This window comes from Poecilia latipinna, unplaced genomic scaffold (assembly GCF_001443285.1).
Source record: "Poecilia latipinna isolate Pla-1442-1.1 unplaced genomic scaffold, P_latipinna-1.0 Scaffold1821, whole genome shotgun sequence".
Lineage (NCBI taxonomy): Eukaryota > Metazoa > Chordata > Actinopteri > Cyprinodontiformes > Poeciliidae > Poecilia > Poecilia latipinna.
Genome location: NW_015114437.1, coordinates 44,622 through 68,546, shown reverse-complemented (window position 1 = coordinate 68,546; position 23,925 = coordinate 44,622). Strand labels below are relative to the sequence as shown.

At 40.0% G+C, this 23,925-nt stretch overlaps 1 long non-coding RNA gene across 1 annotated transcript; it reads right to left on the bottom strand.

The window, feature by feature from the left end:
- Positions 1–266: 266 nt before the first annotated feature.
- LOC106934544 (uncharacterized) lies at positions 267–14,148 on the bottom strand. Its single transcript, XR_001421719.1, has 3 exons — positions 13,953–14,148; positions 761–955; positions 267–524 (listed from the first exon to the last, which is right to left on the bottom strand). It is a non-coding gene; the product is annotated as an uncharacterized LOC106934544 (long non-coding RNA).
- Between the last annotated feature and the right edge of the window lie 9,777 nt (positions 14,149–23,925).

Here is a 23,925-nt window from a genome sequence, read left to right as displayed (position 1 = left end):
AGCATCAACTCAGTATTAATGAAAACTAAAGAGCTTAACTAACGTCATATGTCATAGAAGCTCGTAGTAATACAGTATTTATTAGTTCAACTGAAATTTTACGAAACAGCCAAGTAAATTAGCTCCTTAGAATTTAAAAAAAGTTATAATTTAGGGGAAGCTAAGTGCGTTGATTATAATCAAAGTTAGCGGAAATCCAGCATTACTGTCAGTCTGCCCGCCACCGATAACCTGCAGGATGCAAGTATTCATAACTTTATTTATTAAACAATTAAAACTATCCAAACCAACCTGACTGGGTGAAAAAGTTATTTCCCCTCTAAAGCCGAGTTTAATGTGACTTATCACATCCAGGCTTAAAGCAGAGCCTGACCAGCAGCATGAAGCAGGTCAAGGGATTTCAAAAACCATCTCATGACGACCCAGTCTGAAGAAATTCAACAACAGACTGACATCCACCCATCTGGGAATGTTTCTCAAGCTTTGGGCCATCAGCAAACTCCAGACAGAACCAACCAAAGATGCTGTGAGCTGCAGTTGATGATATAAAGGACACAATATTATAAACATATACATCTATACCCGGTGCTATAAACACCAACTTGATTAGAGGTTGAGATCTGAGCTGAGTTGATTTTTTTTTAGTTTGTGGGTTTTACTTTGTTTTGGGCTGGAAACTGTCAGCCAGCTCTGGCAGCCCAGGTGGCAAACCCAGTTTTCATGCTGTTTTGAAAGTTTTTTGACTTTCCTTGGTATTTACCTTGGTTATCCTTGTGTTAGATGAGTCTGACGGCCTGTAGGGAGAACAGTTTTTTGCATCCTGCCGGGTTTCTGTCCGTCCTCCCACTTCATCGGTCTCTCTGTCTGGCTCCACGGAGCCAATCGGCAGCGATGCCTCACACTCGCCACCCAAGCAGGTGTGGGCATTGACGTTTCTGCTGTGAACAGGCTGCATCTGTCATGTGGCAAAGAAGAAATGGCACCAATCAATGTCCGCCGTGGACACACACACAGATGGAGACACACACTGCTGCTGGAAACGAGGCCGATCGATCGGATATCATCGCCTCCGACACGCAAAGGCCAGAGTCGCCCTCGAACCTTCAACTGCACCTCCGCCATTTTGAAGCAGCAACATTTCAGCGGCCATTTTGTGTGGCGCTTCAGCTGGGGATGCCACATGGTGCCCCAACACACACACACACACACACACACACACACACACGCACATACACACGCACGCACATACACACACAAAACAGCATCATTTGTGACCGTTTGGATGACAGACAAATAAACGGGCAGACAGAGAGACAGAAGGAAGGCAGATGACCGGCTTTGATGAGTTTTATGGGGATGTGTGCAGGAAAGACGGACGGACAAATGTTGGCAAACAGACAGACAGACCGACAGCGTGTGTGTGTGTGCATGTGTGTGTCCATGTGTGTGTGTCCGTGTGTGCGTGTGTTTGAGCGGATGTCAGAGCAGGTTGTGTGTTCCTGCAGTGGCAGAGATGAGAGAGAGAGAACAGGAAGCTGCTCTCCTGGAGACAGATGGACTGCCATGCTGTGGACACACACACACACACACACACACACGCATGCACACACGCACACACACACACGCACACACCAGAGCAGCCAGAGAGGGAAACACACTCCGCCATGCAGGTCCATGATGGACGCACAACTGGGAGGAAACAGGTGAAAACGACGGAAAGTTGGTTGGAATCGTCGGCGGGCGACAGACAGCAGGTCTGGACCATCACACAATATTTTTTGCAAAGATGTGATTTTTTTTTTCTTTGCTTGATCGTTTATGCTACTTATAAAATTCACCACATTGTATTTGGGCCTTTGTACAAAGAACAAAGGAAAAAAGAGGAGAAAATTTCCACCAAAAATCTCAGGATGTTTGTAGAAAATAAAAAGAAAAAAACTGTGAAATTTGAAGAGTTTGAAAAGTTGCAAATTTTAAACTTCTGGAGCTCAGAAATTTCCTTGTTTTTTCTAGCAAGTTTCTGCAAAAAATCTCAAAATTTCTCAGTTTTTCCAAGCATTTTTTTTTTCTAGAAAATTCCTGCCACTTTCTGGCAGACATTTGTTCATTTTTGATATCTGTGTTTTTTCAAGAAATTTTTGTTTTTAAAATAAATATTTTTCAGTTTGAAAAGTCAAAAATGTGTAAGGACATCGTAAATGTTATTAGTCTCAGAAATTGTCTAGAAAAATCAACTAAATTTATCAGTTTGAAAAGTAAAACTTTGCTACAAAACTAAGAAATTCTGAGATCGATCTCAGAAAAGTTCCAGAAGAATCTTTTGAGTTTGACATTTTTTAAAATTTGGCTAAAATAGAATTAAAGCGGTAAATTAGTCCACATATGGATTATTTTGGGGTGAAAAGATCGGATATTGGTCGAATTTTCCCTCTGCGAGCACCAATGAAGGAAATGAGTTTGAAAAACTCATTACAAGTTTCTGTGCAGAAGCTAAATACCTGAAATGAAAACGCCGCGTCGTCGACGAGACGCTCATAACAGGTGTTAATCCCGCCAGCTTCAGGTATGTGATGACAATCTTCTCACACCCAACTTGAGAGCGCTGGCGGATCTAGGCTATGCCAGGTTGTCACACAGGATGTGTTGTGTGTACACACACACACACACACGCACACACACACACACACACATTAAGCATCTTCTCCTCACTTTTCCTCCTCTGAAAAGCGTCGCACACAGGAAAACGAGGAACGGATTCGCAGGCTCCAGCGGCGACAACAGCAGAGTCACAGCGCGCATTCGGGTGTTTCTGCAACTGCCTGTGAGTGTGTGTGTGTGTGTGTGTGTGTGTGTGTGTGTGTGCGCGTGTCTATGCATGTGTGTGTGTAAGAGAGAGAGAGTGAGAAAGAGAGAGGGAGCATCTGCGAGTGTGTGTTCGTGCGCGTCTGTTAGGTGTGCTTCGCAGAATTGCCAACACATCGCCTCGCAACGAGAGCCCTATAGGAACAGAGACATCTGTGGAGTGAAAGGACGCCAGCTTGCACGGCCGTCTCCAGAGGAAGCAGAGGAGAGGAGAAAAGAGGAGGAGAAGCGACCTTTGACCTCTAACAACACCTATACTGGTGCCAAAAGGAGAAGTTTTAGAAATGTATGGAACAACTTTTCTGATGGAAATTCTTCACTTTTTACGCCACAACCTCGACTTTCCTCACATCGTTACAACTCACTTTTTCTCAGATTGGATGGAGATTTTCAGTTAAACCTTCATCTCATCAAGTCAAACTCACATAAATCTGAAAAGTTTAATCACAACATGAATGCAGCTGTTGGGTTGCAGAAGTGAAACCGCAGGGAGGTACAGCAGGATGATGTATCGCCATGGAAACATCAGCGAGTGCAATGTTCATGTTGCATTTTTTATGCTAATGCTACATTTAGCGTCTTGGGATATTAAGAGCAACGTATAAAATGATAAAAGTCACAGAGTGACTGAAAACATTAGTAATGACACTCTGGGCGATAATAATGCGCAGGGCATTCTGGGTAAATGCAATCCAAACTCGTTAGCTTAGTGCTAGCAGGAGAAATTGCTCATGGTTGTTAGCCAAATACAAAAGAAAAATCCTACAACCACTGCATTTACTGTCAGGCAGGAAAACATCCTAAAGGTTTTTATGAATGTTTTCCCTCCTGATGGTCCAGTCGACCCGGTTCTACTGGAACCAGAACATCTGCTCCACCTCCAGCTGCTGTGGTTCTGAGTCACACCAACCTGTTCCCCTCCTGGCCTGTGGGGGCGCTGCACCAAGAACCACTGAAGGAAACAACACTAAAACCTCTGAAGACACTGAGAGCAACTTCCTTCTTCACCAGATGGAAACAAGATGGAGGATTTTAGCGGTTGGAGGATTTCTCTTTAGTCTTTGGCTAAAGACCAGGAGCCATTTCTCCTGCTAGACTAGATCGTTTGTTTTCTTGTATTTACCCAAAATGCCCTGCACTGTAGTCCACTTCCTGTTTTCTTAGTAATCCCACCTCCCCAAACCAACCAGACTAGCAAGGAAAACGGACTGGAGTTGGATTAAACCGGATTCTACAGGATTGGTGGCACTTTGTATGACAAGAAGAATAAATATTTTAAGGATTTTACTCTCCGATTACTCAGGAAAAGCAGAAGAAAAACTAATATTTGAAAAAGACCAGAGTGTCTAAATAAAAATGAAATAAAGCACATTGAGGTGTAGTCGTGTCAGAATAAAGCGCACCCTTGAGAAAAAATATTATTTACAAGTACCTTCCCTGCCGATCAGCGGATTGGCGAATAGAGACCAGAGCCACCGGCCTTCCCCAACAATTCACCCGCGGCCTTGCAGCCAGGGACTCCCGCCGCAAATGGAGTTGATGACAATACAAGCAAACGTCCTCCTTGTGTGCACAAGCTGGCGCTCTCCAACAGATGTGCACCACAGACCTTGGGAGAGCGAGCCAGCGAACAGGACACAGGTGCACCTGCTCTCTGCTCTCCACCAAAGGTCAGCCAAACTTCAGAGACCGAAGCAACTTCACAGTATTTACGTCTGAGCGACAGCGAGACGAGGACCGCTGCAAACATGGAAATATACTTACATTTAGATTTATTTATGTTGGTAATGAGTGTTTATCAGCATGAATACATCATGAAAATATGCAAGATTCGGCCAGAGAGGCTAAGTTTCATCAGTAAAATTACAATTAACATGCATGAAAACAGATGATTAATGACAGATTTCAATATACTGCTAATATATTCATAATAAAAGTAAGGAAAAAACTAGAATCATTTGATAAGCATTCTGGAAAAAACAGTACATCCCTGAGTTTGAAAAGTGGAAACTTTTCTAGAATAACCTGAGAAATTTTGAGATGAATCTGAGAAACGTCCTGAATTTCTGCTTCAAGCGCCGCTGCAGCACGTGCCGCAGCGGCGCTTGCCAAAGTGCATTTGCAGCGATCCGAGCAGGTATACAGGAGGAAACATGTGCAGCCGGACCGGTGCCAGCAGAGACAGAAGGTCCGCAATGATGTTTCACTACATAGATTATGCGGCTGCCGCGGTCGCAACGAGGAGCAGACAGCGCTGGGGAAACAGAACACAAGAAACAGACAATTACCGACAGAAAGAGGGACGGAGAAGACGGGCGAGAGTGAGCTTGAACATGTGAGACAAAGAGGAGCGCGCGTGTGTGTGTGTGTGTGTGTGTGTGTGTGTGTGTGTGTGTCGGCTACAGCTGGCAAAGGGATTCCCAGAGCCAACTGCCAGTGTAGTGGAGCTCCTTAACAACTTCACAGGCCTCTCAGAAAGGAGCTTTAAAGTGGCCACATGGCCTGGCCAGCACAGCAGAGCAGAGCAGCCGGCTTTACTTGGGCTCCACACACACACACACGCGCACACGCACACACACACACACACACGAGCTCAAACAAGACTCAGCCCGCCAGCTGCTGACAGGGACAAGAGTGTCCAGAGCGATAAATCTGTGAGCATGTGTGAGTGCAGGAAGGGGGTTAACCAAGAAACAGCAAATGAGCAAAAGAGCTTCCTGCAGCCGATTCAAGACGCATTTCTGATAAAAACACAACGCACAAACTTTCTTCATGTTTACCGCGTTACGGCGACAAAACTCTGTTTAGTTTTGGTGACGGATCAATAGAAAATGTTGTTTTATGAAAATAAATATCAGGAAATTGATGAAAAGTTGACTTTTTTAATGTTTTTCCCTCATCAAAAACATACCAGGAGTGCTGCTTTGATTCTTTCCTGCATGGTTGAGAAGTCCTTAAATCTCCATGGCAACCATTCAGCTATGCAAAACACCTGGTGGCCCTAGCCCCGCCTTCGAGGTGCAGCTCCTCCCCCAATATGATCTTTCAAGTCATATTTGATATTTATAGCATTTTTATAACAACTGAAGGTAACGTAGCGTGTTGATTGTGTCACTATGTGCCTGGAAAACATATTGCTGCTCCTTTAAAGTCTCTCCGCCATCTTTGCTCATCTAGAGGTCAATATTTTTATCCCTTCTTCTCTGCAAAACAGCTCAACTTCAATCAGATTCATTACAGAGCTTCTCTTTTCCACAATGTTTCCACCAGATTTATCGCACCATCAACAAGCTACATTATCTTCATTTACTATAAAAATGGAAAATATATGAAATTTGATTTCCTGTTTTAACACCTTGAAATTGGGCCTCTGTCTCTTTAAAAACCTCCTGCTCTTTCTGAAGCTCCACCTCCAGGAAGTCATCCCAACATGGCTCCTCTCAGCAGCAGCTCCTAATGAAGCTGCTCCTCAGGTTCATCAGGAGCTGAAGTCAATCGTTCCAGTGAGGTCAACCGTTCCATCAGCTGTTTACTAATTGCTGCTGGCTAGTCTGAAGGAGCTGAAAGGGGGAGGAGCTGCACCTCGAAGGCGGAGCTAGGTCCACCCAGGCGTTTTGCACAGCTGAATGGTTGCCCTGAAGACTTAAGGATTTCTCAAACGTTTGAGAAATCAAAGCAACACTCCAGGTGACTTTGATGAGGGAAAAACATTAAAACATGATGTAAAGCTCAACCAAGCACATAACGCTGCCCCTTTAAATAAATAAAAGTGCAAAATTGTGAGAAAGTTTTCGACAAATAAAAAAAAGAAACATGGAAAAATGTTGAACCAACTATTTGGGGTGTTTCTACCAGCTTTAAACGTCCACAGAATCACATTTTAATTTAAAAAAACATCTCAAAATCAGTAAAAATATCAGCTTTCAAGTCTTGGCACATATTCTCAGTTGGGATTTGCACTTTGACTAGGCTATTCTAACTCCTGAATCTGCTTTCATCTTGTCAAATTGGGGCCAGGAGCCTTTTGCGGCCCCCTGGACTGATTTTGAAAACCAGATGACCAAATGTACTGGAGCTCTGCTTTGGTTGCTAGGTAACGGGTGGAGTTCCGCTGGTGTTGCTAGGTAACGGGGCAGAGCCTGCTTTTTGAAACTGCTCATTTTCCGGACATCTAAAAACGTGAACTTACTGCCAGAAACCGGCTGGTGTTTTCTTTTTAAAGCATTTGGCCGTTTCTAGAAGCCATAGAAACCCGAACAGAAGAACAAACGTGAATTTAGCATAATGCGTCCCGTTTAAAGCGGTATCAACACTTTTGCAAGGCGCTGTCGTCCCTTTGCACACTGATGCAAAACCTAATTCCAGCTTCTGCGGTTCATTCCCCTTTTTTGCAGGAGTGAAAACACGCTGCACGCTGCGTAGCAAAGCGGCTTTGCTCGCCTCCCTTTGATTCCTCTGATAACTGTAAGCAGCGGCCGATCATCAAATGTTCCCAGCGAATTAAGCCCTCCTAATTTCAGAATCTCTGCCTGATCCCTTAAATGCTCGTTGCAGAGCAGAAATTGGTTCTTTTATGGCTCCATTCATATGTTTGATTATCATTATCCCTCTTTGGAGCTCAACTTGGACGAGGTTTGGAGACTTGGGGAGGAAGAGGAGGGAGGCCAGGGGAGGAGATGCCATCACACTGTGGTGAGACAAATGTCTCCTTCTCTGGATTCCTCCTTCTCAAACCTCCGCTAGACGCTCGTCTGTCCGGATCATAGGAGGATAACGTCCACGAGTTGTTTGGTGACAAAGGTTTTATTCTACTACGGCGCATTAAAAATAAAAGAAAAAGGAGTAAATAACAGTAAGACTCAGACATTTTTAGATTCATTCTCAAAAATTACAAAATAGTTTCAAAGGTTGGAAAATTTCAACTTAAAGCTCGTTTTTTTCTAGAAAATTTCACAAATTTTCGACTTTTCAAACCCAGAAATTTTCAAGTTTGTTTTTACAAAATTTCTGAGACCAATCTAAAAATTTCTGATTTTTTTTTTTTTTTTGCTTTTTTTTTACTTTGGGGTCAAAGTTTGTTTTTTTTTTTTTTCCTATAAATTTTTTAGATTCATGTAAAAAATGTAGATTTTTTTCTTGTAGATAATCATGTTTTGAATCTCAGAAATTGTAATGTTTTTCTCGCAAAATCTTCAGAATTTTAGAGATTTTTCTTGCAAATTTACCACTTTTCAAACAGAAATTTCCAAGTTTTTCAAATTTCTGAATTTTTTCTCACAAATTTTTGACTTTTGGAGCTCAACATTTTTCAACTGTTTCTAAAAAATTTCTGAAATTAATATAAAAAAGTTTGAGTTTGTTTTTCTAGCTAACTTCTAAGATTATTTCTTAAATTTCTGAGTTTTTTCCTGCAAATATTTGACTTTTCAAACTCAGAAGTGTTGAAGTTTTTCCAGAACATTGCTGAGAGTTTTTCGCAGGAATGTCCTCCTCCTTTTTGTTTTCTATGTACAATGGCCCGAACACGCCGTCGTCCGTTTCAGCGCTGATCGCGGCTTTCCCCCTTTTTCCCACCGTCGCTATGCCAGACCACCACTATACTAATGGTGGGGCATTAGCATTTCAAGGAGCCTCCATTAAGGAGGGCAAGAAAAGCTGCTCTCGGCGGGGGGAAATCCATTTTGTCCCAAGCTCCAACATCTGCTGCAGCCGTCGCAGCCAGAAGGACGCTCGGATAAAGCCGAAGAGCCCTCTGATTTACTGTAATGACAGACAGACAGACAGAAAGGCAGGCAGAACGGATGACCATATGCGGAAGAGAGGGAGAAAAAGGAAAAGACAAAAACAACTTCTGTCTCACTGTCTGTCAATTTCTGCTGCTTTCTGCCTGCATGTGTCGATGGTGAGGAAGAGGAGGGAGGGGGTCATGGGAACGGCAGGTTGCCAGATTGAGCTCTGCTGGGAAGAATCTTTCATGCCACAAGAGTGGAAAATAATTTTCTAAAAAGCACTACAATAGAGGCAAACAGAAAACTTTGGTAGCCATGGTTATGTAGGCGCATAAAGACCTGCAGCAGGACGGGAAGATGAGCGGCGGAGGGACGAAGGCCCTGATCCCCGCCCCATCTGTCCTGTTCTGCACTCCTTCATCCGCCCTCCCTCTTCAGTGGTCTCCTGTTTGTTTTGGTCTAAACCTGCTAAGTCCGTCACCAAGCTAAAGCCTGAACAGCACGGAGGTGAGCTGAGTCACACCCCGGCCAGCTGGGAGTTTTAAGTAGATATACAGAACCAGAGAGGCGACTTCAAACCGAGGCAGGAGGTCACAGCAGGGTGACGGTGCAGCGGTGGTGGCAGCACTGCCGCTACCTCGCCAAGAGCTCTTTCTTAGGTTAGCTTTTTTGCTAACTTTTAAAACGATTAGCTCATTTAGCTTCCCCAGATAAATCTGGGTAAAGCGCTAATTTACTTAACTGTTTTGTAAATTTCAGTTGAATATATAAAGTTCATCCAAGTTCAATTTTCTAGCATTAGCATCCACTAAATTAATTTTCTTGATCGATTCTAAAGAGCTAATTTACTTAGCTATTTTGTACATTTTACTTCATGATTAACATCTGGGTTGAGTATAGTGTTGAAAGCACTAAATACTGATATTTCATTAGCAAATTCTTCAGCATTAAAATTTTCTAAATATCATGCTACCATAGCACGTTAGCATTAGCTTACACTAAAAACCATGTTGCCATAGCTCATTAGCATTTGCTTCCACTAAATTAAATTTCTGGATAAATATTAAAGCGTTAATTTACTACTACAAATAGCATTAGCATTAGCCTCCACTAAATGCAGTGTTCATATGGCACTTATGCACTACAATACACACATACCATTTTAATCTAGTGCTTTAGCGTTAGCTTCCACTGAATCCCATCTTGGTTTAGCACTTCAGCATTAGCCTCAGCTAATGCTTTAATATTAGATTTCACAGCTATACTGAAATTGCAGTTTCAGTATAGCTCTTTAGCATTAGCTTACTCTAAATACCCAGTATCTCCTGTAACATAATGATAACAGAGCACACTGTAATGACATGGGTCCTGATAAAGTCCCAATCTGGACCAGGAGTTTGCACTTAAAGAGTCCTGACACGACTCAGCCGTGCTGTGATGGATACTGGCTGTTGCCACGCACCAAAACAAGAATCCGGCTCCAGAGGTTAAACACTGTATTCTTCATTTTCACAGCGGCGTGTTAGAGTGTTTGGTTGGATAAGTCATGCAAGCATGTGTGTCTCTGTTTTGTACCACCTTCATCATCAGTCTTGCTGGAGTTTAAACAGACAAAGGGGTTCTACTGGGAACGCTTCTGAAAGGTAAGACCCGACACAAAGGATGGGAGGAAGGAGTTTTCCTGTTCTTTTTCAGGCTTTCAGGGGGGAGGAAGCTCAGCTTTCTGGCTCTGCATGTTACCACCACAAACTTCACTGTCATGTAAACAGATTTAATGCAATAAACCATCACAAATTATGTTATCAAACTTCAACAAAATCTGAAAAAAATTAAAGAGGTGTGATATTTTCTTAGGTTCTGCCCGTGCTACTGCTGACTAATACAAAAACCATGCTGTATTTTCTCAGCTGAAGTTAAATTACCCTCACAAACCATATTTACACTTGGATTATATGTTCTTAGTGTTGAAAAGTTTGTTTCGTCATTGATTTTCTTAAATATACAAAAGATAGCATCACAAGCTAATGACAGATTTAAGCTAGCTAACTTGCCATGTAGTATAAAAATTGTTAACACTTTACATCTGTATAAAAATCAACCAACTATGCATAATGCTGTGTTGGTTTTTTGAAAAGATTTTCTATTTTAACGGAAAACATTTAAACCACAACTTCTTCTTAATTCAAGTGACTCCACCTCTCAGTTCCTTCAGACTAGCCGGAAGCAATTAGCAATGATGGAAGATCTGCTGAGCTCGTTACAGGAGCTCAGCAGAAGGTAGAAACATTGTTAAAGGATTAATAATAGAGAAGGCATGCTGTGATGACTTCCTGAAGAAAGAGCAGGTGTTCCTTAAAGAGACAGAGGTCCAGTGTCAAGGTGTTAAATTACAAAGTCAAAGTCACTAGGTCTGTCACAATAAGCAATAAATTAATTAATCCTATGATATTAAAATTAGCTCAACAATTTTCATTTGGTCAACAGTTTTTAAAGAGATGCTCCCCTCTAATATTGTTGAAACGCTGCAAATATTTCACACTTTTTTAAAAGATCATTTTGATTATTGAGACTTCATCATCAATTTATTTAAAATATTTTCCAGTTCTAGTGTTAAATGTTCTTTAGAAATTAGAACCTTTTTGATCTTTCAGATCAAAAATAAGCTATTATATATATATATATATATATATATATATATATATATATATATATATATATATATATATATAGTAATACTAGAAAATGGTCTAAAATTACAATATTATCATTTATCGAAAAAATTTCTGTAACAATTTATCGTCAAGCAAAATTTCTGACATTTAAAGGGACAGAACTCTGAGCGACGTTCTGTTTTAATTTAAAGAGGCAATATTATGTTTTCCAGGCTACTGCTATTTTATAGCACTCTCATTTAACTATGTTACTTTCAGTTGCTATATAAATCCTACATACATCAAATTTTACTAAAGAAATTTTACTTTGTAATTTAACACCTTGAAATTGGGACAATGTGTCTTTAAAATCTCTGCCTTCAGGAAGTCATCCCAACATGGCTCCTCTATTAACCCTTTAACAACGTTTCCACCAGCACTGCTCTGAGAAGCAACTCATCTGATGATCTCAGCAGCTCCACCAGGTGTTTGCTAATTGCTGCTGGCTAGTCTGAAGGAGCAAAGTAGGGGAGGAGCTGCATCTTGAAGGCGGGGCTACATCCACCCAGGCCTTTTGCACAGTTGAATGGTTGCCATGGAGATTAAAGGGCTTCTCAAACATGCATGAAAGAACCAAAGCAACACCACAGGAATGTTTTTGACGAGGGAAAAACATTAAAGTCAATTTTACATGATACTGCCCCTTTAAAAGCAAACAAAGAAATCAAGCTGTGGCCCGATTGAACTTGGAAAACGTGGTGAAAAGTTTGGACGCTTCTGTCCTGGAGATCTGCTGCAGATGCTAGTTGCTCGCAGGGTGGGAAAGTTTTTTTTTTTGAGCGAGCAGGGAGAGGCACAGACACTAAGCAGTCGTGTTTTCAGTCCAAACTTCTCGCAGATGGACTTTAAAGTGAGTGATAAATCCACGTCCAGATTGAGGGTCCTTTTGTCATTAAACTAAGCCTTAGCACTGCTGTCCATCTGGCTCGCTGCGTGCGTACGCCTCTGCGCATGTGTGCAGACACTGGACGGGATCCTGTAGCGGGAAGAGCAACACAAGCCTTCCTTTTAAAGTGTTGCTGACTGTAGCACACTTTAAGCTAGCCTTCTGCTCCAGCGTCTCACACACTTTACCCCCAGGATCCTGTAAACACGACTCCGAGCCAGCGCGCCCTTCATCCACGACAGACCCAGACTTTGAGGTGCCTGATCTTTGAGCTAACACCACAGATAATTGTTAGGAGCAGAGAAACCCAGAAGCAGACCTGCAGAGACAGCGCAATAGATGACGTGTGTGTATGTGTGTGTGTGTGTGTAGCACGATGGTAAACAGAGCCGAGCGGGTTGCCTGGATGAGTTACGTCTGGACCACACAGAGTAGGAGGCATCAGTCAGAACAAGAGGCCGGTGTTGCATAAAAGCCGCGGTGAGGGTGAGACAGGCAGGCAGACAGACGCGGCTCGCTCCAAATTCGCCAGGTTTTCCTCTACTATCCAACAGGCTGCGGTGTTCCAAGTTTCATTGTTTTGTCCAGTTGGAGTTTCATACCAGCTGCTGGCGCTGAGTGTGTGTGTGTGTGTCTGTGTGTGTGTGTGGCGGTGCTTCTGTGTGTAATGACGGAGCGCTCTAAACACCCCTCTGACATGTAATGGCTCTCTGGTGGTGAAAGCAGCCAGGTGCTCACCGCAGGCGACATCACAGGGTCAGCCCATGATGTGATGCACCGGCCGCCATCATGGCCGCCGCCGCCGCGTGACATCATCACTCTGCTTCTTTTCAGCCTGAACAAACAGCTCGTAATGCTGGTGCTTAGACCTGTCACAATAACACATTTTGTCCCAGACGTTTTGCGATAAACGATAATATTCTTGTTTTGAGACAATTTTCATGTAATATAATGACAAGAACACGTTTTTAAAGATCAATAAACTTTAAATACCAATGACCATTCAACCCTGGAACTGGGAGACATTTTACATACACTAAATAAATAAAACAACAGGAACAATAAATAAAATGAATCATGAAGTCTGTGGGGAGTAGTTGAGACCAAAGCACCAGACTCAAGACTTTCGTCATAAAGTCTTTGGTAGAAAAAGAAACAAAAGAGAAAGACAATAAATCATGCAAGAGTTTGTTTGCATATAATATCCACAATAAGCAATGATTGATTTATTGCTTATTGGTTAGGTTATTACAGAACCTAGAGATGAGGCTAAAACCTGACCTGAACCTTCAGAGACACATAAAGTCTGTTACAAAGTCGTCCTTCTATCACCGGAAGAACGTTTCCAGGACTGATTGACTTTGAATCAAAGTCAATCATTTGTGGTGTTACAAACATAAAAGTTGTATGATGCAACATTAAGTCGTCATGATGCAAATGATTACAGGAGGGTGTGCCACATAATTATTACGATTCAGAATAGATTTAAAATGTACGACAGCGTATTAGGGCAATTGTAGATGGATAAAAGAACTGGAAGAGTAAATTTCCGCCAAAAAACTCAAGAGATTTTTAGGTTCATCTCAAGAATTTTCTAGAAAATAATTTGGAAATCGAAGGCAGAAAATTTGTTGTGGGTTTCCATTTTGTTACTCCACAATGCGTCCTGACGTCACCACGCAGCAGATGTTCCTTGACGGAAGGTACAAGAAACGAGAAGAAAACTGCAAAAATGAAAGAGAAAAGAGATTCAACCAGCCCTACCTTTGATGAAGGCAATATGCTAATGGCGAAGAAACAACTTGCCGTTACAGGAAAGCCGCTTATCCGACGTCATCGGCGGCTACTCTAGCTAGCCTAGCATTCATGACAGGATTTTTCGAACGCCTGTCTGTGGGCTTTGCTAGCTGCAGCGTCACACAGAGCTAGCGCTAAGCCCCGCCCCCTGGCTCTGATTGGTAGTTTCTGGGAGACTGAAGAGGAAATCGATTTTTTCACAGATTCATAACAAACTGACACAAATATGTTAAATATATATGTTTTATAAACGTTACCTACTCCATTTTTAAGGAATTATTTACTTAAAAAAACTTCTGTACTTTCTGAAAAGTTGTAAATTAGTTTTGTCTTATTTCAAGTCTACCAGGATATTTGGAAACTAGACTTTTGCAGTGCGCCATTAGATTAAAGCAGAAATCATTATGAATAATTGAAAGCCCACCTGTTTAGAGTTGCTTTTGAACAACAATAAATGAAACATTGACCAACAATTTGACGTGCAGCGATGACTCTTGGCAAAATGTAATCTTTACTGTGTGTTGTCTTTTCTGATGTTTTGGGGTTTTTTAGTTTTTATAAAATGGAGCACATTGATCTGCCTTGTTGCTGAAAAGTGCTCTACAAATAAACTTGATTGATTGATTTTGGATTTTTGTGAGTTATTAATACTGAAGTTATTATCTTTGGACCTAAAGAGGATCTAGGTTATTACAGAGCCTAGAAATGAGGCTAAAACCTGACCTGAACCTTCAGAGACACATAAAGTCGGTTACAAAGTCGTCCTTCTATCACCGGAAGAACGTTTCCAGGACTGATTGACTTTGAATCAAATCATGAGATTGTAAAAGATTCCCAGCACCAGTACGAATCCCTGAAGATGGGTCGGGTCGGTTGGTTCTAGTCCCCCGTTCTGGTGCCAATGGAGTCGCTCAGGCCTTTATTTTCTGGGTTTAGTGCCGTCCAGTGGAGTGACAGCTCAGAGATAGACTAGCTACCTATTTATAGCGCGGGCCATCTGCAGAGCTCCCTCTTGTCTTTGGTCATCCTGTTCACAAAGGCTTGGAGGCAGATTCCAGCAGCCCAGCCGCTCCATTCACTATTCATTCCAGCGCCGGCAGCACCATATGGATCCGGCCCACTGCTGGGCCCTGGCCGGCCCGCCGCTCCCTCTCCACATCGCTCCTCTCAGATTCACATGGTAATGAAGCTTGGGCACCGTGCAGAGCGCCGCTTTCCCCTCTTCTCTCCCTCAGATGCTTCAGCATGACCGGACACCCCCCACTCCTCTTCATCCTCCTCCTCTTCCTCCTCTTTCTGCCTCTCTCTTCTCGCTCTGTCCACTCGCAGTCCTGCTGAATTATCTCATTTGCTAATGCAAAGCAGGAATGTCCAAAGTACGGCTCACGGGCCGTTTGTGTCCCGCCGGCAACACAGGGATGGGACAAATTTGGTCCATCAGCAAAGTGATTATTTTACTTTTGACCAGGGCAAAAATAACAAGAAATGTTAAATAAAATAAATAAAATGATAATACAGTCAAAGCAATACTAGAAGAAACCTGAAATACATGAAAAAAGTCATAGGAGAAAAAAGTTGTAATATTAAGACCTTTTTCTTGTAATATTTTGATTTTATTCCCGTAATTTTATTTTATTTTTCATTAGTATGGCACAAATACTCTGCTATAGAGAAAAGACTCTTTTTTTAATAGTTTTTAAAAAATTTTATAGTCTCAAAAATTTTGCAAAAATTCCTTCAGAGGTTTTGGCTCAACATTAATCTATAAAAAATGAATTTCTTAGTTTTGTTAAAATGTTACATGTGTAGCTTATTGTTGAGATGGCAAAAAATAAATTACACTAAAATTGTAAAAGTTTGTGCACCCCTGATCTGAAGTAACCTGAACAAGCCAAGAAGATCTCAGTGAACCTGAAGACAGTTGTGCTTAAATAGCAATGATTATTTTATTTTTTATCAGTGTCATATGTCAAGAGGAAGGCTGGATACTCCCTGAAGTCACTTCCTCTTTTTCAGCTCACTTCCTCTTTCCAGCTTGACCATCGCATTCGATGAGCCTTAAAGCAGAAACAGGATCAGAGGAGGGGATTCCTCACAGATGAAGTGACAAACGTCTTGCAGGAAGTAAAAGGACTGCGACCCAAACAGAGCCTCTTTCAGAGCCGAACAACCACACTGAAGGCTTTATTACAAATGTGACGCTTTAATTACACGAGTCAAACATCTGAGTCTGCTGATCGTTATGTGAGGAGAGACGCCAGAGGTCAACAAATCACATGAAATGAGGCCGAAAACTGCCTGAGTTATCTTTGACCTGCTGTAATTTTCAGTTTGTGTCTTTATTCTCCCTTTTCTGATGCTGTGTCTACAATAAAATACTAAATATGTATCAGTTCATATTCTTAATGTGGCAAAAGGAATAAAATTAACAAATTAAGGCAAATTAGAAGGATTAATGTTTGGACATGAAGAACAGGCTGAGCAAAAAGTTACAGAAAGCCAACAAAACGGATAAAATCGATTATTATTCGTTCCTGCTTCTACGTGTTGTGCTAACACTAAAACGCTAATAATTAATATTAGGCCTGTTAACACCAAAGCACAATACCAGCACAGTATTTAGCTGAAACTAATGCTAAGGCGCTAACAAAAAATTCCTAACAGAATTCTTCAAGTTAGGAATTTGGTTAAACATCTGTGTTTAACCAAATGTTAAACACAGATGTTGAACTTTATTCAACTGAAAGTTTACAAAACAGGTAAGTATTAGTGCTTCAGAGTTCTTCCAGAATAGCTAAGCTAAGTGTGCTAAGCTAAAGCAAAAAACACTAAAGCGATAAAAATATGTCAGTGGAATAGCAGAAGTTCCTTCCACAACATAAAAGTATAGAAAACCAAGAAAGCAGCTAAAATTGCTCATTATTTATGTGCTCAATTATCAGCTGGTTTCATTTTCATGCTAACTTTAGAAAAGTAATGTTCTAATATGTTAGCAGTGATCATTTAAAAAATAAGTTTTAATTATTTGTCCAGTCAGGGTTTTTTTCTGTGAAATTTTCACTGTTTTGTCACAGCAGCATTTTCAGATCAGTGAATTAACTTTTTACAGTGTAACCAACAACTTAACTTTCATGCTGCAGCTTTAATGCGTTCACCCAACAGGAGGGCCGAAGATACGCCTCTCATCTGTGCAGAACTTTCTGCAGTGCATCCGTGGCTTTTCTGCATGCAAACCAGTTTCCTCCCACAGTCCCAAAAAAAGTGTTAGATCAACCCAAACACACACGAATAAACGGCAATTTACAGCTTTTATCCCTCTAATAGTCCAGTAAATCTAAGTGACATGATTTGTACTAGTTATTGTTGTAATATTTTTAGAGGAGAGAACATTAGCAGTCAGAGGTATCACTGTTGCAGTCACCTTGGGATGCGTGCAGCCGCAGGCCCAGGCCAGCCTAGTTAGCCATGCACGCTGCGCTGGGCCTAACCTAATTAGGTGCCATCCCAATGTCAACACTGCTGCTGATAAAAGACGAGCCCCGTTAGCAGCGCCCTGCCATCTGCAGGCTCTGCGTCGCTTTCAGTTTCTCAAACATCAGCTGCTGCAAAAACTACGAAGGAAAACTATGGAGGGTTGAAATATGGAGCTAAATTCAGGACAAATAAAGAAGAGCTTGACTTCCAGCCAGAGACAAAGCTTCTGCATTTCCATCAGCCACAGAATCACACAGTTTGACATTTTGAAAATAAATCTGCTGAATCTAAACAATTATTTCAAAAATTGGTTTATTTCACAAAACTGCAATGGAAATACTTTTTTCACACCACTTGAATCACATGATCACCAACCGGATGTTACTACTGATGGAAACCACGAAGAAGATAACAGGAAGTGGTAGGAGGATGTTTTTTTAATGAATTATTGTGTGAAAAACTTAATTAATTAGTGGCCTCGTCAAAGTATGGACCTTACCTCGACTGATCCTCACAGCGGACAAAGCAGAGAAACTGCAGGTAGAAACTTTAGCGTGTGTTCACATCAAATGCTTATTTTTTGCCTCGATTTTGGTGCAAATATATTTAAATAAGGTAAAACAGACTAGCAGCAGATTTCTGTGAATTAGATTTGTTATAGGTAGAAAGAAAAGGAGGAGTAAATTTCCACCAAAAACCTCAGAAAATTTTCCAGAAAAAAAGGGAAATTTTGAGCTCCAAAAGAGATTAATGGATTTAAGTCACATAATAAACGATTACCTGCATATTCTGTAAATTTGTCTGGTAAAAAGCCTGAAACTGTCATAAAATGCTACAAAATAAGCAAAATCACAGCTAATTTCTCAGGTGGGATAAATATACTTACAGTCCACACTTTTCAGATGTTTGTTTTTATGTGTAATGACATGAAGTTTACTAACCAGGTGGCTTGTGGTTGGTTCTTATTTTCAGGGTGTCAGAGGAAAAGGGGATGAATATGAGTCCATGGTAATTTTTAGGGCTTTTATTTGTGGAAAATGATGAAACCGATCATTACCTCTCCATTTTTAGTAACAAAAAATGTAAATAAGCTGAAACGGAGAAAAGAAGTGATGTGCTTGAATACTTCTGTACGTTTCTCTTGTGTTTTGATGATGAAATCTACTGGCTTAATTCATTTTATCTGTTTTTGAAGCCACATTCTCATAGAAATACTCTGCAGAGAAACTCCAATTATGGGTGATCAAATATGGCTCCACACACACACACACACACACACACACACACGGAGAGAGACACGCAGTGAAAGCTGCTTTTTAAATGTTTTCCACTAATTCCTTTTATGCGGATGAAACCCTCTCACAGACAGATTACCTGCGACGTTCGGTCGTCTCTTTCAGAGCGAGTCGTGGCACGGAGCCACTTCCTCCCACTGCTTCTTGGTCCATTAAAATACAGATGAGAGCGTTTTACAGCGCGGGCCAACAGCAACGCCTCCCAGCTAATCCAGCAACACAAACACAAACATCACATGAATTATCTGTAATGGAGACGACTCTGTTCTGGCACCGCTGACGGAGAAATGAAACAAAACGAGTTTATTTTGGTAAATATTTGGATTTCATTTTGATTCCTCTTTTCACAAAGTAATTAGCTGGCAAATATGGAAGCGCCACTGATGCTGTCTTTAGGTTTCTGCTTACTTTCTAAAAGGAAACTTTCTTTTCTACGATGCTGTGTTACCGCCAGGCTGGAAGAAAATAGGAGTAAGTTTTCAACAAGAAACTCAGAAGCTTTGAGATTAATCCCTGCAAATATAAAATAAAAAAATAAAAAAAATTGTGGAAATTTATGAACACCAAAAGTCAAAAATTTCCACCAAAAAACTCTGGAGATTTTGAGAATAATCTCAGAAATTTTCAAAAAAGAAATCATAAATTTTGAGACTAAAACTGAGAATTTGCCAGGAAAAAAAAAACAACACAAAATTGTTTTAATTTTCCAGCTAAAAAATTTTGACTTTTGAAACTCAAAAGTTTCTATGTTTTTTCTAGAAAATTTCTGAGACTAAATTCTTTTAATGTATTTTCTTTCAAATTTTTTAGTTTTCAAATTAAAAATTTGAAGTGTTTTCTAAAAACATTTCTTGCAAATATTTGACTTTTTTAAGCTCAGAAATTTCCACCTTTTTTGTATAAAATTTCCTGAGATTAAACTCAAATATTCAGTTTTATTTTTCTTGCAAATTTTTAACTTTTCAAACTGAAATTTCCAAGTTTTTTCTTGTAAATTTCTGAGGTTAATCTCAAAATTTCTGAGTTACTCTCTCACATTTTTTTTAATTTTGAAACATTGAAATTATCTAGTTTTTTTCTAGGCAATTTCTAATATTAATCTGAAAATTACAGAGATTTTTTTTAAAAATGTAAAAAAAAAAAAAACTTTTCAAACTCTGGAATATCCGATGTTTTTCTGGAATTTTTTTGACATTAATGTGAACATTTTTTCAGTTTTCCAGCTGAATTGTGCTCCTCTTTTCCCCGCTCCTGTGCATCATCTGTAATTTAGTTGAGAAGAAGTTGAAATCCAGCCTGACTCCGTGTCTCCGTTTGCAGCAGCGTCGCGTCGGGTAAACAATGCCACTCTGACAGACGAAACTCTCTCGTGTCGGAATCTCATCTACTTAAAGCACTATTTATTCAGCACACATCCTTTTAATGCCGAATCTTGGCAACGGCGCATGAAATCCAGCACCTTAATTCCATTAGCTTGTTACTTCAATAAGTCCCAATAATCTAGACCTAACTGCAGCACGTACACTGACTCAGGAAACACACAGCGCGTCCCGTGGGCCCATTTTAATAACACTAACAGCCTTTAAAGGTTGATTCATTCTGCTGATATTAAAGCAAATGGCCGCATTAACCTGTTGGCTGAGACTAACTGCTGGAGCTTATCATAAGGAGAGGCTGGTGGCAATATGAAACACAGCAGGTTTAAAGCCATTTCATATAATTACATTGCAGAGATGCAGCAGCAGCTGAAGGAAAGTAGTTTCTGTCTCCGGCTTGCAGATTTAGTTTCTGCAAAAGAGCCGATCAAACAGAAACTTAAGCGTCTCTTCTGCTAATAAAGTTAGACGGTCAGAAACTAGCACGAATAATTTGGGTTATTTAGCTGTTCACAAGAGAGAAGAATGGAGGTTCATACTGTCAACATGTATAAATGTCACAGTTTCAAACTAAATATTTAAATATTCAAAATATTTAGTTCATCAACTAAATAAAAACTGCAGCTAAAACTGAGCATGCTATTTCAATTTACATCTACTAGCTAAACGTTTAGGTTGAAGCTAAATATTTAGTTTACTAGATAAACATTAAGTTTCGACCTAAATATTTAGTTTGAACACATAAATCATTGCCTAAATATTTAACTCCACACTAAATATTTAGCTCAGTAGCTAAACATTTAGTTTGAAGGCAAACATTTAACTTCAAGCTGAATATTTAGCTTACCAGAACATCAACTTCCAACCTAAATATTTAGTGTGGAGCTAAGATTAAGGCTAAATATTTAGCTCCAAACTCAATATTTAGTTCAACCTATATGTTTAGCTTACTAACCCTCCAGACATATACAAAAAGCTGTGTTAAAATGACCTAGTCAAAGTCCAGACCTAAATGCCACTACAAATTTGAGTCAGAGCTCGAAATTTTGTTTACAGACACTTTCTATAAAGTTTGTCTGAATTTAAGTTCAAATATAAGTAAAAAAGACAATGCTAGCTTAAAATCTGGCATATTCTGGATTAATAATAAATAATCTCTTATTTTCAAATATTCTGAGATAAAACCTGAATTATGTATTTGCTAACAGATCAGGAGTGAATCAGTGATAAGGACATTTATTTTCTAGGATTTCTGTCCTCTCCAAAGGATTTGGCTTGTTTCACCGGCTCTCTCGAGGCTGTTTTGACCTTTGACCCCAGCACGTCTGCATGCCATGCAGCAAATGGGATGTCCAGGGACTCGTTTTGATTGTGTGAATCTCGACTTTCTGAGGCAGCCCCGCTTTTCACACTTCCTCTGTACAATAAGTAACGCTTGAAAGACAGTGAAAAGCATCTTGGCAGTGATGTTGTTAAGCTGTCGGCTTGGAAGGGAGCAGACTGCATTGTTTTTCTGTTGATTTAGCATTTAGAAAAGTGCTTGTGGTATTAAAAACAAATTTTATGGTTTCTTTTTGTATGATTTAAAGACATTTCAGATGTAAAGTAAAAACATGACAGAAAAATGGAAGAGAAAGTTCACATAAAAGTTAATGAAAGCAACAGAAGATGTTAGAGGAAACTTCCAACATGAGATGCTAACAGACGTGATGCTAACAGCAGTACGGTGGTCAGAGTGAATCAGCCGCCACTCGGCCTGTTCTCCATTTTCACACAAACCCCCGTCTTTTCTACATTAACTCTCTCTTCCCTTTGTGTTTTATAAATAGAGAAAGATTGAGTAAGAGCAAGAAGACTGGGGTTAGAAGGAAGTGGGATTTTTTTTCAGTATGTCTGAAGGAAGGAAACGAAGGGAGAAGTCATGTATGTTCACTTCGGCTCACCGAGTTAATAACATTTACATGATTTAAAAACAAATCATGAATCTGTCCGTTAATGTTCCTACAATAACAGCCCAGGAAAAGGTCAGGATACACTAACAGCAGAGCTAATTTTTATCTTAGTGCTTTAGCACTTTTGCTAACTTTGAAAATGTTTAGCGCACTTAGCTTCCCCTAAGTTAATTTTCACAGATAATTTCTAAAGCGCTAATTTACTTGACTGTAAACTTTCACTTGATTAAATTTTGATGTCTGTGTTGAAATTTTGATTATTTATTATTGAGAATTTTTTAAGTAGTGAGGCATTTTTATTCATGCCCTTATTTTGAAGTTTGTTTATACAGCAGTTCTGTTTCCTCTCTATCTCGCTCTCTCTTTTTTCTCTGTCAATAATCTTATTCTAAACAAGAAACATGTAAAATACAAATATGTAGATATAAACATAAACACAATACTGAAGGGAATTCCAAGATATGCAAATTATGTTACAATTAAATTGGTTCTTGTTTGTAGTCTTTAAAGAGTAGATATAATTTGAATTTAAGTTAACACTTTAGCATTAGCTTCCACTAAATATCATGTCAGCGCAGTGGTTTAATGTTAGCTTCTGCTATATACCCTGTTAGCATTGCCCTTTAGCATTACTGGAACTAATTATTAGTGCTTTAGGGTTAGCACAACTAGCTTCTTAGATACGAGTCGCAGAGCATCTATAACTTGCCTCCATGTAGCAAACATGGTTTCTAATGAAGACACATCGACTCCGGTCCAAATTGACACAAAAAGAACCAGAACCTGCATATTTTTCTCATTTTTTTGTTTGGCGGGACTGATTTAAACATGTTTAAAGAAAACTGTGACTGATGAGAGAAATTCCCTGAAATCAAACACCAGCAGAGCAACTGTTGGACAGTTTCACCACAGAATCCAAGAAGTCTGTGGGCTGAGCGGTATCAGAACCTGGTTTCAGGTCTCGCAGACACATTCTCAATTCCCCCTGGAATAGAGGAACCTGTCAGACGGCGCGTTGGGAATGAAACAACCACAGCCTCTCTGGTGAAATGTTTCCATCCTGAGCATGAATGTTATTCTCATTTTGCCTTTAATGATGCATCTAAATCTTTGTTGGTCTTCATGGGAGAAATGAAGATTCATCAAGCAACTTCAATGAATTTTAACCACAAAAAGTGAATGCAGATGTTTCAGTTTATTGAAGATTTTCCAGTTGGACATTATTTTTCTGTTGCAGCTTCCCACTGACTTTAATTTTCAATGATTTGAGGAGAAGTTGAAGGCAGTCATTGTCCAGTTTTCTCTCCCTCAAATGAAAGGAAATTGGGTGAAATGTTCAGGAACCAGTGGTGAGCACTGCTAACTAAAACGTTAGCTACGCTAAACCCAAACCTACACCTCTAGTCATAAATATCAGTTCTGCTCACACTAAAGCACAATACCAACGTGGTGTTTAGTGAAAGCTAAAGTGCTGTACCAGCATGCTAATTAGTGGAAGCTAATGCTGAAGCGCTAATTTCACCAGGATAACATGAGAAGGCTCTTAAAGCAGTTCATATATGTGAATTTGTGTTTTTTTTAATGAAATAATAATACAATATGTTCATGTAAATCCTTCTGTATACTTTATTTGTTTATTGTACACTTGCCCTTTTCTCAATAAAGTTTCTTGTAAAAAAAAAAGAAAGATTCTGATTAGAAGAAACTGCTGTCCGCTTCAAAATAAGAGCTTAATAAAATAACTAACTTTAAACTTTATTCAAGTCAAAGTTTACAAAATAGCTAAGTAAATTAGTGTTTTTGAATTCATCCAGAACATTAATTTAGGGGTATCTAAATATCT